This window comes from Coregonus lavaretus, assembly GCF_964263955.1.
Source record: "Coregonus lavaretus genome assembly, chromosome: 12".
NCBI classification, from domain to species: domain Eukaryota; kingdom Metazoa; phylum Chordata; class Actinopteri; order Salmoniformes; family Salmonidae; genus Coregonus; species Coregonus lavaretus.
In genome coordinates, this window is record NC_139999.1 from 50,896,371 (window position 1) to 50,911,737 (window position 15,367).

General features: G+C 41.6%; 1 long non-coding RNA gene across 1 annotated transcript; it reads right to left on the bottom strand.

Moving 5' to 3' along the window:
* Window positions 1-6,919: 6,919 nt before the first annotated feature.
* Window positions 6,920-14,295, bottom strand: LOC311138226. The gene is made up of 2 exons (XR_014614034.1): window positions 14,030-14,295; window positions 6,920-7,135 (listed from the first exon to the last, which is right to left on the bottom strand). It is a non-coding gene; the product is annotated as an uncharacterized lncRNA (long non-coding RNA).
* Between the last annotated feature and the right edge of the window lie 1,072 nt (window positions 14,296-15,367).

Sequence of the window (15,367 nt, forward strand, 5' to 3'; positions counted from 1 at the left end):
TAATAAATAATACATTGCTAAGTTAATGCATTTATTATGTTAAAACAGGTCATAAGAAACCTCAGGACATCAAATGCAAATTACATTCTGTCAGAAAATGTATTGATTCACCCAGAAGTGCATAGACTGTAAATACTAAAAATACTAAAATACTAAGATGATAGTGTATCTTCTGACTGTAAGCTGGCACAACCAAACTACACCTAAACTATATTGAAACTAATTTCACACATATAATAATAATAATAGATGTGGCCTTAAAGACTAAATTGACAATGGTCTGATGGGTGACAATATTATCAATTGTCAAATAGAGAATGAAGAGACTGATGACCTGCATTGACAGTGTGCATTGACAAAGAAGCCAGGAGCTTACCAAATAGCACTTCTTCCATATCATCCTACAAAGGTCCATGCAGGTCAGATGTTTTGCTATACCTTATCAGAAAGAGCAGATTCCAAGGTTTCTAATGAAACTGTTTTTGCCAAACAAATTGAGGGGATGGCCTCTGTTTCAGATAAATACAACTTAAAACATGCTATTTTGTTCTTTAGGGGAAAAATGCCTTTTATCATGTTTTTTATTACCTTCCTAAATGAAATATTAATCGATTTATTTGTGATTGTGTATATTAACACTAGAAAAGCAGCAAGAATCCTAATAACTTAAAATGAATTTAAATGTTTAATTATTCTGCCATTTTTAAAGTAATGGCCCCCTAGTCCTTGACTCTTCCTAAATACGTCTATATAACACACTGTCCTTGTTAGAATCTTAATATCACAAACAAAACTGGAGTTATAACCAGTTTTAGGAGGGCATGTACATTTTTTAATGGTGTTCCCCGGCCTGTTCCGCTCCTTCTCCGATAGTTGAATGTGCCATGCCCAGTTGATAATCACCCCGATAATTGCTTCTAATATGAACAGAAACTATACAGAAACAAATGTATTTTAAATTGTATATTTTTTTTAACAACATATGAAATAAATGAAGCATAGAGCTGTGCCTGGTTTTCTCCAGACATAGCGCTTTCCATTCAGCCCAAAGTGTAAAATGTTTGTCTCATCAGACCACAGAATATTTTACCTTAGAGTCTTTCATGCTCAGTCTTTCATGTGCCTTTTTCTCAGGAGTGGCTTCAGTCTGGCCACTCTCCCATAAAGCCCAGATTGGTGAAGTGCTGTAGAGACAGTTGTCCTTCTGGAAGGTACCCCCATCTCAGCCAAGGAACTCTGTAGTTCTGTCAGAGTGGTCACTGGGTTCTTGGTCACCTCTGTGACCAATGTCCTTCTTGCCCCGTTGCTCAGTTTGGTCAGACAGCCAGCTGTAGGCAGAGTCTGGGTAGTTCCATATTATTTCAATTTCCCAATGATGGAGACCACTGTGTTCTTGAAAACTTTCAACACTCTAGAAATGGTTTTATACCCTTCCCCAGATGTATGCTTCGTCACAATTATATCTCGGAGAACTACGGACAGTTCCTTGGACTTCATGGTATATTCTGCTCTGACATGCACTGTCAACTGTGGGACCTTATATAGACCGGTTTGTTCTAAATAAAGTCCAAACAATTGAATTGGCCACAGGTGGACTCCAATTCAAGTTGTAGTGACATCTCAAGGATGATCTCAAAGGAAATTGGATGCACCTGAGCTCAATTTGGAGTTCATAGCAAATGGGGTGTGAATACTTATGTAAATGAGATATTTATGTATTTCATTTTCAATAAATTTGCCAACATTTCTAAAAACATGTTTTCTCTTTGTCATTATGGAGTATTGTGTGTAGATGAGTGAGAGAGAAAAAAACAATTGAATCCATTTTGAATTCAGGCTGTAACACAACAAAATGTGGAATAAGTCAAGGGGTATGAATAATTTCTGAAGCCACTGTACGTACTTGGCCAAGACTATGTTAACACAGGGTTTCCCAAACTCGGTCCTGAGGCCCCCCTGGGTGCACGTTTTGGTTTTTGCCCTAGGACTACACAGCTGATTCAAATAACCAACTCATCATAAAGCTTAGATGATTTGAATCATCTGTGTAGTGCTAGGGGAAAAAACAAAACGTGCACCCAGGAGGGCCGCAGGACCAAGTTTGGGAAACCCTATGTTAACACACTGTGTTGTGATGATAAGCGCTTATCATGCAGTAGGCCTTTAAGGCTGTAGGTATGGGTGTGGTTGGAGGCATCTCCAACTCACAGGTGCCATCTTGAATTGACTGCATTGACTGTCTTACTCAGGCCATTTACAATTGGGTGGGAGATGTAGACATTGATTAGCTCAGAGCCATCACTTTCCATTGGACCTTTACCTTTCGTTTGGATTACTGCCTTTGCATTTGGATTCCGTTGGGATTACCTTTTTGTTGTTTTTGGTGGGGGGTTTCCTTTGGATTACAAAAATGGATTTGGATTTGGACTTGGACTTCCATTTAAAGGAGAACTGCACTTCCTGATTTGGCCTTGTTTTTCATCAATGCTCATTAAGAAACGCTAGCGGCCATGACTTAAGGCAAACAAGAGTTGTCTTCGGGGTGTGGTTTCATGTTGGTATTTTTTGGGTGTGTCTTTGTCATTCAACAACAAACACTGGCTAATTCACTTCTATATGTGGGCTAAAGTAGAGAGGAAGAGGTGAATAGAAAGTAAAGCAGGCGCTGACCTTGTGTTTAGCCAAGCTGACAGCAGCTAGTTAGCTTGGGGGATAGGCTAGCCAGCTGCAGCTACCTATCTAATGTTAGCTAGCTGATGCAACATATATTTTACTATCCTTGTGGGGACCTAAAATATTTTCACTAACCCCTAACCCTAACATAGCCTTTGTCCTTGTGGGGACCTGGGAAATGTCCCCACGAGGGAGAATTTTCCTTGCTTTACTATCCTTTTGGGGATTTCTGGTACCCATGAGGATAGTAATACACACACAAACACACATACACTACCAGTCAAAAGTTTGGACACACCTACTCATTCAAGGGTTTTTCTTTATTTTTACAATTTTTTACATTGTTGAATAATAGTGAAGACATCAAAACTATGAAATAACACATATGGAATCATGTAGCAACCAAAAACGTTTGAAACAAATCAAGTATATTATATATTTGAGATTCTTCAAATAGCCACCATTTGCCTTGATGACAGCTTTGCACACTCTTGGCATTCTCTCAACCAGCTTCACTTGGAATGCTTTCCCAACAGTCTTGAAGGAGTTCCCACATATGCTGAGCACTTATTGACTGCTTTTTCTTCACTCTGCCATCCGACTCATCCCAAACCATCTCAATTGGGTTGAGGTCAGGGGATTGTGAAGGCCAGGTCATCTGATGCTGCACTCCATCACTCTCTTTCTTGGTAAAATAGCCCTTACACAGCCTGAGGTGTGTTGGGTCATTGTCCTGTTAAAAATCTAATGATAGTCCCACTAAGCCCAAACCAGATGGGATGGCATATTACTACAGAATGCTGTGGTAGCCATGCTGGTTAAGTGTGCCTTGAATTCTAAATAAATTACAGACAGTGTCACCAGCAAAGCACCCCCACACCATAACACCTCCTCCTCCATGCTTTACAGTGGGAACAACACATGCGGAGATCATCCGTTCACCCACACCGCATCTCACAAAGACACAGTGGTTGGAACCAAAAATCTCAAATTTGGACTCCAGACCAAAGGACACATTTCCACCGGTCTAATGTCCATTGCTCGTGTTTCTTGGCCCAAACAGGTCTCTTCTTATTATTGGTGTCCTTTAGTAGTGGTTTCTTTACAGCTATTCGACCATGAAGGCCTGATTCACACAGTCCCCTCTGAATAGTTGATGTTGAGATGTGTCTGTACCTTGAACTCTGTGAAGCATTTATTTTGCCTGCAATTTCTGAGACTGGTAACTCTAATGAACTTATCCTCTGCAGCAGAGGTAACTCTGGGTCTTCCATTCCTGAGGAGGTCCTCATGAGAGCCAGTTTCATCATAGCACTTGATGGTTTTTGCGACTGCACTTGAAGAAACTTTCAAAGTTCTTGAAATTTTCCGTATTGACTGACTTTCATGTCTTAAAGTAATGATGGACTGTCGTTTCTCTTTGCTTATTTGAGCTGTTCTTGCCATAATGTAGACTTGGTCTTTTACCAAATAGGGCTATCTTCTGTATACCTTGTCACAACACAACTGATTGGCTCAAACGTATTAAAAAGGAAATAAATTCCACATATGAACTTTAAAGAAGGCACACCTGTTAATTGAAATGCATTCCAGGTGACTACCTCATGAAGCTGGTTGAGAGAATGCCAAGAGTGTGCAAAGCTGTCATCATGTCTTCACTATTGTTCTACAATGTAGAAAATAGTTAAAATAAAGAAAAACCCATGAATGAGTAGGTGTGTCCAAACTTTTGAGCGTGCAAAGCTGTCATCAAGGCAAAGGGTGGCTATTTGAAGAATCTCAAATCTCAAATATATTTGGATTTGTTTAAAACCTTTTGGGTTACTACATGATTCCATATGTGTTATTTCATAGTTTTGATGTCTTCACTATTATTCTACAATGTAGAAAATAGTTAAAATAAAGAAAAACCCATGAATGAGTAGGTGTGTCCAAACTTTTTACTGGTACTGTATATCCTCGTGGGGACCTAAAATGTATTTCCATTCAAAATCCTATTTTCCCTAACCCTTACCCTAAACCTAACTCCTAACCATAAACCTCCTACCTTAATTGTAACCCTAATTGTAACCCTTACCCTAAATTCTAACCCCTAAGCTTAAAATAGCTTTTGTCCTCATGGGGACGTGAGAAATGTCCCCACGGGGGAGAATTTCTTGTTTTACTATCCTTGTGGGGAATTTGGGGGATTTTAGGTCTCCACAAGGATAGAAGAACCAACACACACTTTTGTTTCACTGTCCTTGTGAATGATTCCCCTTATCCTAACCCTATAAACCTAACCATAATTCTAACCCTAAAATAGCCCTTTTCCTTGTGGGGACCGGCGAAATGTCCCCACTTGTCTGAATTTTCCTTGTTTTACTATCCTTGTGAGAACTTCTGGTGCCCACAAGGATAGTAAAACCCAACAACCCCAAGCCTCTCTCTGGCCCTGGAAGAGAAACAAACGTTGTAGCCTTTTACTGCTGAGGTAGGCTACCATCCCCTGCATCAGCCTGACCCTATTGTTCAGTGGCAAAGGGCACTTCACACCTACAGTGAGGGAAAAAAGTATTTGATCTCCTGCTGATTTTGTACGTTTGCCCACTGACAAAGACATGATCAGTCTATAATTTTAATGGTAGGTTTATTTGAACAGTGAGAGACAGAATAACAACAAAAAAATCCAGAAAAATGCATGTCAAAAATTTTATAAATTGATTTGCATTTTAATGAGGGAAATAAGTATTTGACCCCTCTGCAAAACATGACTTAGTACTTGGTGGTAAAACCCTTGTTGGCAATCACAGAGATCAGACGTTTCTTGCAGTTGGCCACCAGGTTTGCACACATCTCAGGAGGGATTTTGTTCCACTCCTCTTTGCAGATCTTCTCCAAGTCATTAAGGTTTTGAGGCTGACGTTTGGCAACTCGAACCTTCAGCCCCCTCCACAGATTTTCTATGGGATTAAGGTCTGGAGACTGGCTAGGCCACTCCAGGACCTTAATGTGCTTCTTCTTGAGCCACTCCTTTGTTGCCTTGGCCGTGTGTTTTGAGTCATTGTCATGCTGGAATACCCATCCACGATCCATTTTCAATGCCTTGGCTGAGGGAAGGAGGTTCTCACCCAAGATTTGACGGTACATGGCCCCGTCCATCGTCCCTTTGATGCAGTGAAGTTGTCCTGTCCCCTTAGCAGAAAAACACCCCCAAAGCATAATGTTTCCACCTCCATGTTTTGACGGTGGGGATGGTGTTCTTGGGGTTATAGGCAGCATTCCTCCTCCTCCAAACACGCGAGTTGAGTTGATGCCAAAGAGCTCCATTTTGGTCTCATCTGACCACAACACTTTCACCCAGTTCTCCTCTGAATCATTCAAATGTTCATTGGCAAACTTCAGACGGCCCTGTATATGTGCTTTCTTGAGTAGAGGGACCTTGCGGGCGCTGCAGGATTTCAGTCCTACACTCCGTGTAGTTCTGGGCTGATTCCTCACCGTTCTCATGATCATTGCAACTCCACGAGGTGAGATCTTGCATGGAGCCCCAGGCCGAGGGAGATTGACAGTTATTTTGTATTTCTTCCATTTGCGAATAATCGCACCAACTGTTGTCACCTTCTCACCAAGCTGCTTGGCGATGGTCTTGTAGCCCATTCCAGCCTTGTGTAGGTCTACAATCTTGTCCCTGACATCCTTGGAGAGCTCTTTGGTCTTGGCCATGGTGTAGAGTTTGGAATCTGATTGATCGATTGCTTCTGTGGACAGGTGTCTTTTATACAGGTAACAAGCTGAGATTAGGAGCACTCCCTTTAAGAGTGTGCTCCTAATCTCAGCTCGTTACCTGTATAAAAGACACCTGGGAGCCAGAAATCCTTCTAATTGAGAGGGGGTCAAATACTTATTTCCCTCATTAAAATGCAAATCAATTTATAACATTTTTGACATGCGTTTTTCTGGATTTTTTTGTTGTTATTCTGTCTCTCACTGTTCAAATAAACCTACCATTACAATTATAGACTGATAATTTCTTTGTCAGTGGGCAAACGTACAAAATCAGGGGATCAAATACTTTTTCCCTCACTGTATGTGTTAGGGGCCAGGTTGCCAGGGAAGTCAGTCAGCTGACCAGGGCCAGCCAATCACAGGCTCTGCCTGCTTGTGCTTTAGTTGTTTCCAGGAGGGCAGGTTGAGATGGTCTCTGTAAACTCCTGTCTATCACGACTCAGGATATGACCCAGATGCAGACACATGAGGCAGATAGTACAGTTCTCAGATAATTTATTATAAATACGGGGCAGGCAAAGGGCAGGTCGAGGACAGGCAGAGGTTCGTCATCAGGTCAGAGTCAGGCAGGTGCAGGACGGCAGTTCAGGCTCGGGGTCAGGGCAGGCAGAGGTTCGTAATCAGGTCAGAATCAGGCAGGCACGGGGTCAGGGCAGAGTGACTGATCAGAACTGGGAAAACTAGGAAACAGAACCTGAGAAACAGGAAGACGGGAAAGAACGCTGGTAAGACCTGCCAAGACAAGACGAACTGGTAACAGACAAACAGAGAACACAGGTATAAATACACAGGGGATAATGGGGAAGATGGGCGACACCTGGAGGGGGGTGGGGACAAGCACAAAGACAGGTGAAACAGATCAGGGTGTGACACTGTCCTTCATTTCAACTCATCACTGGACCTTTCCTAAAGGGACAAGCCTTCCTTGGACTTCCCCAACTGTGTGTTAGTGTGTCACTGAACATGTAAGTGGACTTTGTTAGGGGTTCGTGTGTATTTCATCTGTATACATGTTATATGCTGCTATTGCTTTGTTAGTATATGCTTCCTTAAGATGTGTATATCTGTAATCACATACTTCACACAGTCTGCTCTTTAGCATAGTTCTGTGTACCTTTTATGTTCAGCCATAAGAGAAAATATCTCCCCATTGCTTTGTATGGGTCCAGATAGCTTCCAATCATTGTGATGACGTTGAATCAAAGTGGAAAACTGATTGGATTTGCACAAATCAATCAATGGGTATTTCATATTTTTTTCACTCAACTTTTAACCTGTATCCAATAACATGGGGACGTTTGTTGTTGATTTCACGTTGAATTCACGTTAGTTGACAACTTAATTTAAAAAAAAATCAAAACTAAACGTTGAACTAAAGGCTGTGCCCAGTGGGTGATGACTAATTATTTCTCCAAATGGCCATGACCTACATTGACATGTTGAAATTAATCTGTGTCCAATCCACGGCAGACAGAATATACCAGAAGATGCTGAGTGTCTGCTCTCTCTCTCTCTCTCTCCTCTCTCTCTCTCTCTCTCTCTCTCTCTCTCTCTCTCTCTCTCTCTCTCTCTCTCTCTCTCTCTCTCTCTCTCTCTCTCTCTCTCTCTCTCTCTCTCTCTCTCTCTCTCTCTCTCTCTCTCTCTCTCTCTCTCTCTCTCTCTCTCTCTCTCTCTTCTCTCTCTCTCTCTCTCTCTCTCTCTCTCTCTCTCTCTCTCTCTCTGTCTCTCTCTCTCTCTCTCTCTCTCTCTCTCTCTCTCTCTCTCTCTCTCTCTCTCTCTCTCTCTCTCTCTCTCTCTGTCTCTCCCTTTCTGTCTCTCTTGTCTGCTCTCAGACCTCTCCTACGCAGATTTGTAACCTCTCCTCTTTTGCAATTGTCTGTCTGCTTAGATAACTCTGTCTGCTCAGTCTATTTTCTACCCATGTTTTTCAGGCTGACTACTCATTCACGATTGCCAAAGGAGGCCATTTTCACTCCTCCTGAAACCACAATGGGGGAGAAAGTTTCAACAGACAGCCTCTGTAAATAGTGCCTAGTCAGACTTGCTGGTACCAGTTTGAAGCAGTGAGGGTTTTCAGCAAACTGTATTCTATTTATGCCAATAGTTATTTTATCCATGCATACATGTAACATTATTACAATAAACTCCATGCTTTTGGGTTTAAACTATGGTTAGAGATGTCACCCAACCAATAGGAATAGGAATTTTATTGGCAAAAATATCAACAACTCATTATTTTCAACTCATACATCCAACATTTTGCATGACACTATAACGGGTCAGTTTATTTTTCAATGCATGTGAGCTGAAAAGTAACCCTAAGGGTTTCCATGCAATATAGAACAAACATACTTATTTAACCGTGAGGCTATCAATTTTAACACATTATTTGATTAGTCAACTGAATGAGCCTCTGACTGTGTGAGGCGTTTTTGCTGACTTACCATAACTTGCAGATGTATTTGCTGGTTTGGCTTTAATCAGCAATTCTCAAGAGAAAATACACTGTTGGTCTTATTGGGACTTCCTGAGTACTAACACCCAATTAATCATTTATTTCCACACTTCCAGTCCATATCATAACACAATCTGAGAGAGAGAGAGAGAGAGAGAGAGAGAGAGAGAGAGAGAGAGAGAGAGAGAGAGAGAGAGAGAGAGAGAGAGAGAGAGAGAGAGAGAGAGAGAGAGAGAGAGAGAGAGAGAGAGAAAGAAGGGGGGTGCTTCTGGCTTCCATCTCTTCTTACAGGTCAACTCTCTGACATAGTGCATGGGGAGGAAGTTTTACAATGGCATACACTCTGGTAATGGCCTACAGATGTGTTCGAAGAGTTTAGCTCTCCAAAAAGGATATCCTGATGGACTGCTTGGTGTACCTGCCAAACCCTCACAAAGACAGCACAAAACAAATAGCAGAGAGACAGCAGGCCCCATATGAGAACATTATCCAAGTATAAGCCCAGTCTTCCTGACGCTAGAACACAATAAAGAATGTTCTAGAGAATGAATTTAGACACGAGGCTACATAGCAGTAATTACAGAGGATATGGTTTGATTTATAAGAGATTAAATATCCACAGGGTAACATCATGATTGCATGGGCACAATTATTTGCATGAGGGATAATATTTAGTATATGATAAAGAACAGGGGCAGTTTTGGACAGCCATAGTATCGATACTGCCACATTTTTTAACAGACAACACCATAGATACTGTGAATGAGAAACTCTCTTTTCACTCATTTGAAATATTCATATTCATGGTATAGCTTTCGTGAGCTACCATTTTTTGCTTTATAACCATGGTTCAAAGGGTTCTCAGATTTCCATGACAACCAGCGAAAAAAGTTAATTAAATGTTAACACAGAGTCCTCCTGGACAGAGAAAATAGGTAGGAGTGCATCAGTTAATATTTAACAGTTAATATGTTGGCACATGGCCTACTGTCAGAAGTCTTCTTGGACTTGAAGACAACAACACAGAGGAAGATAATGGGAACATAGAACATGAAGCTCCCTCTCTTAGGTTCTCACTCCAAATGTTTCCTGTTTCCAAATGTTTTAGTTTTTTGGGGGTTTAAGGGTCCTATGGTAAAACAACAACACCAATGACCTGGGTATATTCTGTGAGATGAAACATTAAGAACGTTGTGGACATGTAATTAATAGATTTGATGCAATTCCTGGTTCTACATTAACTGTTTCTATCTGAACATTCTTCAATGTTGCACCCTTCTGAACAGGACCCAGGTTTCTATGAGATGTCCAAATAATAGTCTTTGTGCACAATATGACAGCTGTGCATTGGAATAAACAGATGTTTGTTTCTTGTTTTCCAGACTGTAAACATTGTTTTGTTGAATGTGAGTTATCATTCTTGGAGCATGTGATGATGCAACCTTAGCCTGGCCTTATCCTCATTTGGTGTGAGCGGTGCGATCCAGTTGAACATCACAGCATAAGAAGAATGTTGCTGTTGTTGCAAGCATTCCATTATCATACTTAACTTTGTCACTTGTGTTTAATTAATGTGACATTCATTTATTGCTTGGCTGTAAATTGAATATGCAGATGTGATTGTGTGTGGTGGTTGGCTGATTTCCACTAATGGAGAGGGAGGTGCCTAAAGGAGAGCATGGGATTTTGTGTCAGAGCCACACTTTGTTGCATCATTTCCTCCCAAACAGGAAATGTCAACACCTGGATATATTGTCTTTCTAATTGAAGGGAAAAGTGCCTATTCTGTTGGACACAACCAAACTATAAGTGGCTCATACATGTCTCATTCCATTAGCTATTTTTACTACTAGTATTTTTAAACAACTTTAGATGAGAGAGATTTCACCCTACTCTTGAGCTCTTTCTTTTACCCCCTTTTTCAATTATGATCTTGTCTCATCGCTGCAACTCCCCAACAGCGAAGGTCGAGTCATGCATCCCCCGAAACGTGACCCGACAAACCACGCTCCTTAACACCTGCCCAACCTGGAAGCCAGCTGCACCAATGTGTCGGAGGAAACACCATTCAACTGACATCCGAAGTCAGCCTGCAGGCACCAGGCCCATCGCAAGAGCGCAATGAGCACCAGGCCCATCGCAAGAGCGCAATGAGCCAAGTAAAGCCCCGCCAGCCAAACCCTCCCCTAACCCGGACAACGCTGGGCCAATTGTGCGCCGCCCTATGGGACTCCCAGTCACGGCTGGTTGTGACACAGCCTGGGATCAAACCCGGGTCTGTAGTGACGCCTCAAGCACTGCGATGCAGTGCCTTGCCTTAGACTGCTGTGCCACTCAGGAGGCCCCTCTTGGGCTCTTTCAATACAAAACCAATCAACTAGATCAGTGTCCTTTGGCTGGGGCTAGTGAGCTGATTTCAGACAGAAAGCGCTTGATGTTTGTCATACACGGTTAACCTTGAGGTTGTCTGAACACCATAAAGTCAATGGGAACACTGATAAGATACTGCACGGTTACACATGTCTTCCTGACATTGCCAGATGTTCGCGAGTGTACACAATGTTATCAAAAATAAATGAGGTCACAAAAACATTGGTGTCCTTTGACTGAGATAATATAACTCACACTTTTAAGTCATTGTCTTTCATGTTTCTTGTCTATGTATTGTCTCTGTGACTGTTTGTTGTATGTGTCTGAATCAATTACTGAAGCTAGTAATTGCCCTAAGGGGATAAAAGTTTCATTTGAATTGAGAATACCTACTGTTGGTTTTTCCCGAGACTGAGGTTGTCCTAATATGGACACCATAATCTTCTATTGATTGAAACCGAGTTTAAATATTGTCACGTTAAAAACAAATAGAAATAACGTGTGCAATTGTTGTTCGTTTGTAGTAATTTATAAGTAGCTCTCTCAGCAAATGGAAATGCGAAAACAGTGTCCCCTCTTTTAATCTAAAATGGTGCAGTTATAGTCAAATATTTACAGTTGAAGTCGGAAGTTTACATACACTTAGGTTGGAGTCATTGAAACTCGTTTTTCAACCACTCCACAAATTTCTTGTTAACAAACTATAGTTTTGGCAAGTCGGTTAGGACATCTACTTTGTGCATTACACAAGTCATTTTTCCAACAATTGTTTACAGACAGATTATTTCACTTAAAATTCACTGTATAATAATAATTCCAGTGGGTCAGAAGTTTACATACACTAAGTTGACTGTGCTTAATGACTGTGACTAAATGATGTCATGGCTTTAGAAGCTTCTGATAGGCTAATTGACATCATTTGAGTCAATTGGAGGTGTACCTGTGGATGCATTTCAAGGCCTACTTTCAAACTCAGTGCCTCTTTGCTTGACATCATGAGAAAATCAAAAGAAATCAGCCAAGACCTCAGAAAAAAAATTGTAGACCTCCACAAGTTTGGTTCATCCTTGGGAGCAATTTCCAAATGCCTGAACAAACAATAGTATGCAAGTATAAACACCATGGGACCACGCAGCCGTCATACCGCTCAGGAAGGAGATGCGTTCTGTCTCCTAGAGATGAACATACTTTGGTGCGAAAAGTGCAAATAAATCCCAGAACAACAGCAAAGGACCTTTTGAAGATGCTGGAGGAAACAGGTACAAAAGTGTCTATATCCACAGTAAAACGAGTCCTATATCGACATAACCTGAAAGGCCGCTCAGCAAGGAAGAAGCCACTGCTCCAAAACCGCCATAAAAAAGCCAGACTACGGTTTGCAACTGCACATGGGGACAAAGATCGTACATTTTGGAGAAATGTCCTCTGGTCTGATGAAACAAAAATAGAACTGTTTGGCCATAATGACCATCGTTACGTTCAGAGGAAAAAGGGGGAGCTTGCAAGCCAAAGAACACCATCCCAACCATGAAGCACGGGGGTGGTAGCATCATGCTGTGGGGGTGCTTTGCTGCAGGAGGGTCTGGTGCACTTCACAAAATAGATGGCATCATGACGAAGGAAAATTATGTGGATATATTGAAGCAACATCTCAAGACATCAGTCAGGAAGTTAAAGCTTGGTCACAAATGGGTCTTCCAAATGGACAATGACCCCAAGCATACTTCCAAAGTTGTGGCAAAATGGCTTAAGGACAACAAAGTCAAGGTATTGGAGTGGCCATCAAAAGGCCCTGACCTCAATCCTATAGAAAATATTTGGGCAGAACTGAAAAAGCGTGTGCGAGCAAGGAGGCCTACAAACCTGACTCAGTTACACCAGCTCTGTCAGGAGGAATGGGCCAATATTCACCCAACTTATTGTAGGAAGCTTGTGGAGGGCTACCTGAAACGTTTGACCCATGTTAAACAATTTAAAGGCAATGCTACCAAATACGAATTGAGTGTATGTAAACTTCTGACCCACTGGGAATGTGATGAAAGAAATAAAAGCTTAAATAAATCATTCTCTCAACTATTATTCTGACATTTCACATTCTTAAAATAAAGTGGTGATCCTAACTGACCTAAGACAGGGACATTTTTACTAGGATTAAATGTCAGGAATTGTGAAAAACTGAGTTTAAATGTATTTGGCTAAGGTGTATGTAAGCTTCCGACTTCAACTGTATGTAATGGATCAGCAGTCCCAGTATTCAATTTTATTGACTTCACAACAGATGTAGATATTTTATGTTGAACACTCTTAGCTAACTGTGAGAAGGCATTTGTCAAGTGTCTAGGAATCCCTGCATCCCTGTATCCTCCACTTAACTGAGGAAATAATAAAGTGGTATGGTCCAGACTGCGACAACCTGCCTGGACTTTGGGATGTTCCACAATACCCACCAGGAGTGTAGGATGTAGACTCTTAAATCAGCATAAGACGATGTCAAGGTAAATGCTACCATAAAGAGGGACACAACATGTGGGATGAATTAGCTGTTTCTGCAACCCTGACTGCCCCACCTTCCAACTCCTTCTGATCATACCTTACCCCCCGAGCAGTACCTCCAATAGACATGGACACACACACAACACACACACACACACACACACACACATACACACAGACAGAGAAAGAGACGCAAACACACACAGACACAAACACACACACACACTACATACTGTAAATATCCCTATACAGTACATCCTCAACACTCACCATAACTTTTTTTCCCCAACTCAGCAAACCAGACCCAGGTTCCTGGGCGAGTGTAAGCGTTTTAAAGTCCTCCGACCCCCCTCCTCATCGCTCCCGGTCCATAACAACATTTTGATGGTCTCCTGATGGTGGGTGAGTCAGCACATTTTGGACATGGAACGCTAGATGTTTTCGACCGCTGCTTGTATATGTCAGGGCGTGCATAGGCGTAAACGCTGATCAAAATGGAAATCACATAAATACATACACTGAGTGCACAAAACATTAGGAACATCTGCTCTTTCCATGACATTATAATAACAATAATAATAATATGTCATTTAGCAGACGCTTTTATCCAAAGCAAATTACAGTCATGTGCGCATACATTTTTACGTATGGGTGGTTCCTGGGATCGAACCCACTACCCTGGCATTACAAGCGCCATGCTCTACCAATTGAGCTACAGAGGACCATTTAAAAAAAAAAATCAACATAGTAAATATTTATTTTGACGAATATAGCTAAGGCGTTCCCCAAATTTACATTTTAGTCATTTAGCAGACACTCTTATCCAGAGCGACTTACAGTTAGTGAGTGCATACATTTTTCATACTGGCTCCCCGTGGGATTTGAACCCACAACCCTGGCGTTGCAAGTGCCATGCTCTACCAACTGAGCTACAGGAGGCCTAGACATAGAATGACCAGGTGAATCCAGGTGAAAGGTACAGTATGATCCCTTATTGGTTTGAATTGAAAAGAGCAGTTCATAAACCCAGACGAAGGCTATGAAAGATCTGGAAGGATTCTGTATGGAGGAATGGTCTAAAATTCCTCCCAATGTGTTCTCCAACTCATAAAACATTTTAGAAAAAGGCTCAGTGCCGTTATCCTCGCAAGGTGAGGTATTGAAAGGTATTGAAAACAGGGGCGTCAATAATTCTGACCCCTACTTTTTGGAGATAAAAAAAAGAAACGTTTTAAACAAAATCTCTTTCTCTGAACAATTGTATTAGCGTGCATAACTATTCACCCTCCCCAAAGTCAATACTTTGTAGAGCCACCTTTTGCAGCAATTACAGCTGCAAGTCTCTTGGGGTATGTCTCTATAAGCTTGGCATATCTAGCCACTGGGATTTTTGCCCATTCTTCAAGACAAAACTGCTCCAGCTCCTTCAAGTTGGATGGGTTCTGCTGGTGTACAGCAATCTTTAAGTCATACCACAGATTCTCAGTTGGATTGAGGTCTGGGCTTTGACTAGGCCATTCCAAGACATTTAAAAGTTTCCCCTTAAACCACTCAAGTGTTGCTTTAGCAGTATGCTTAGGGTCATTGTCCTGCTGGAAGGTGAACCTC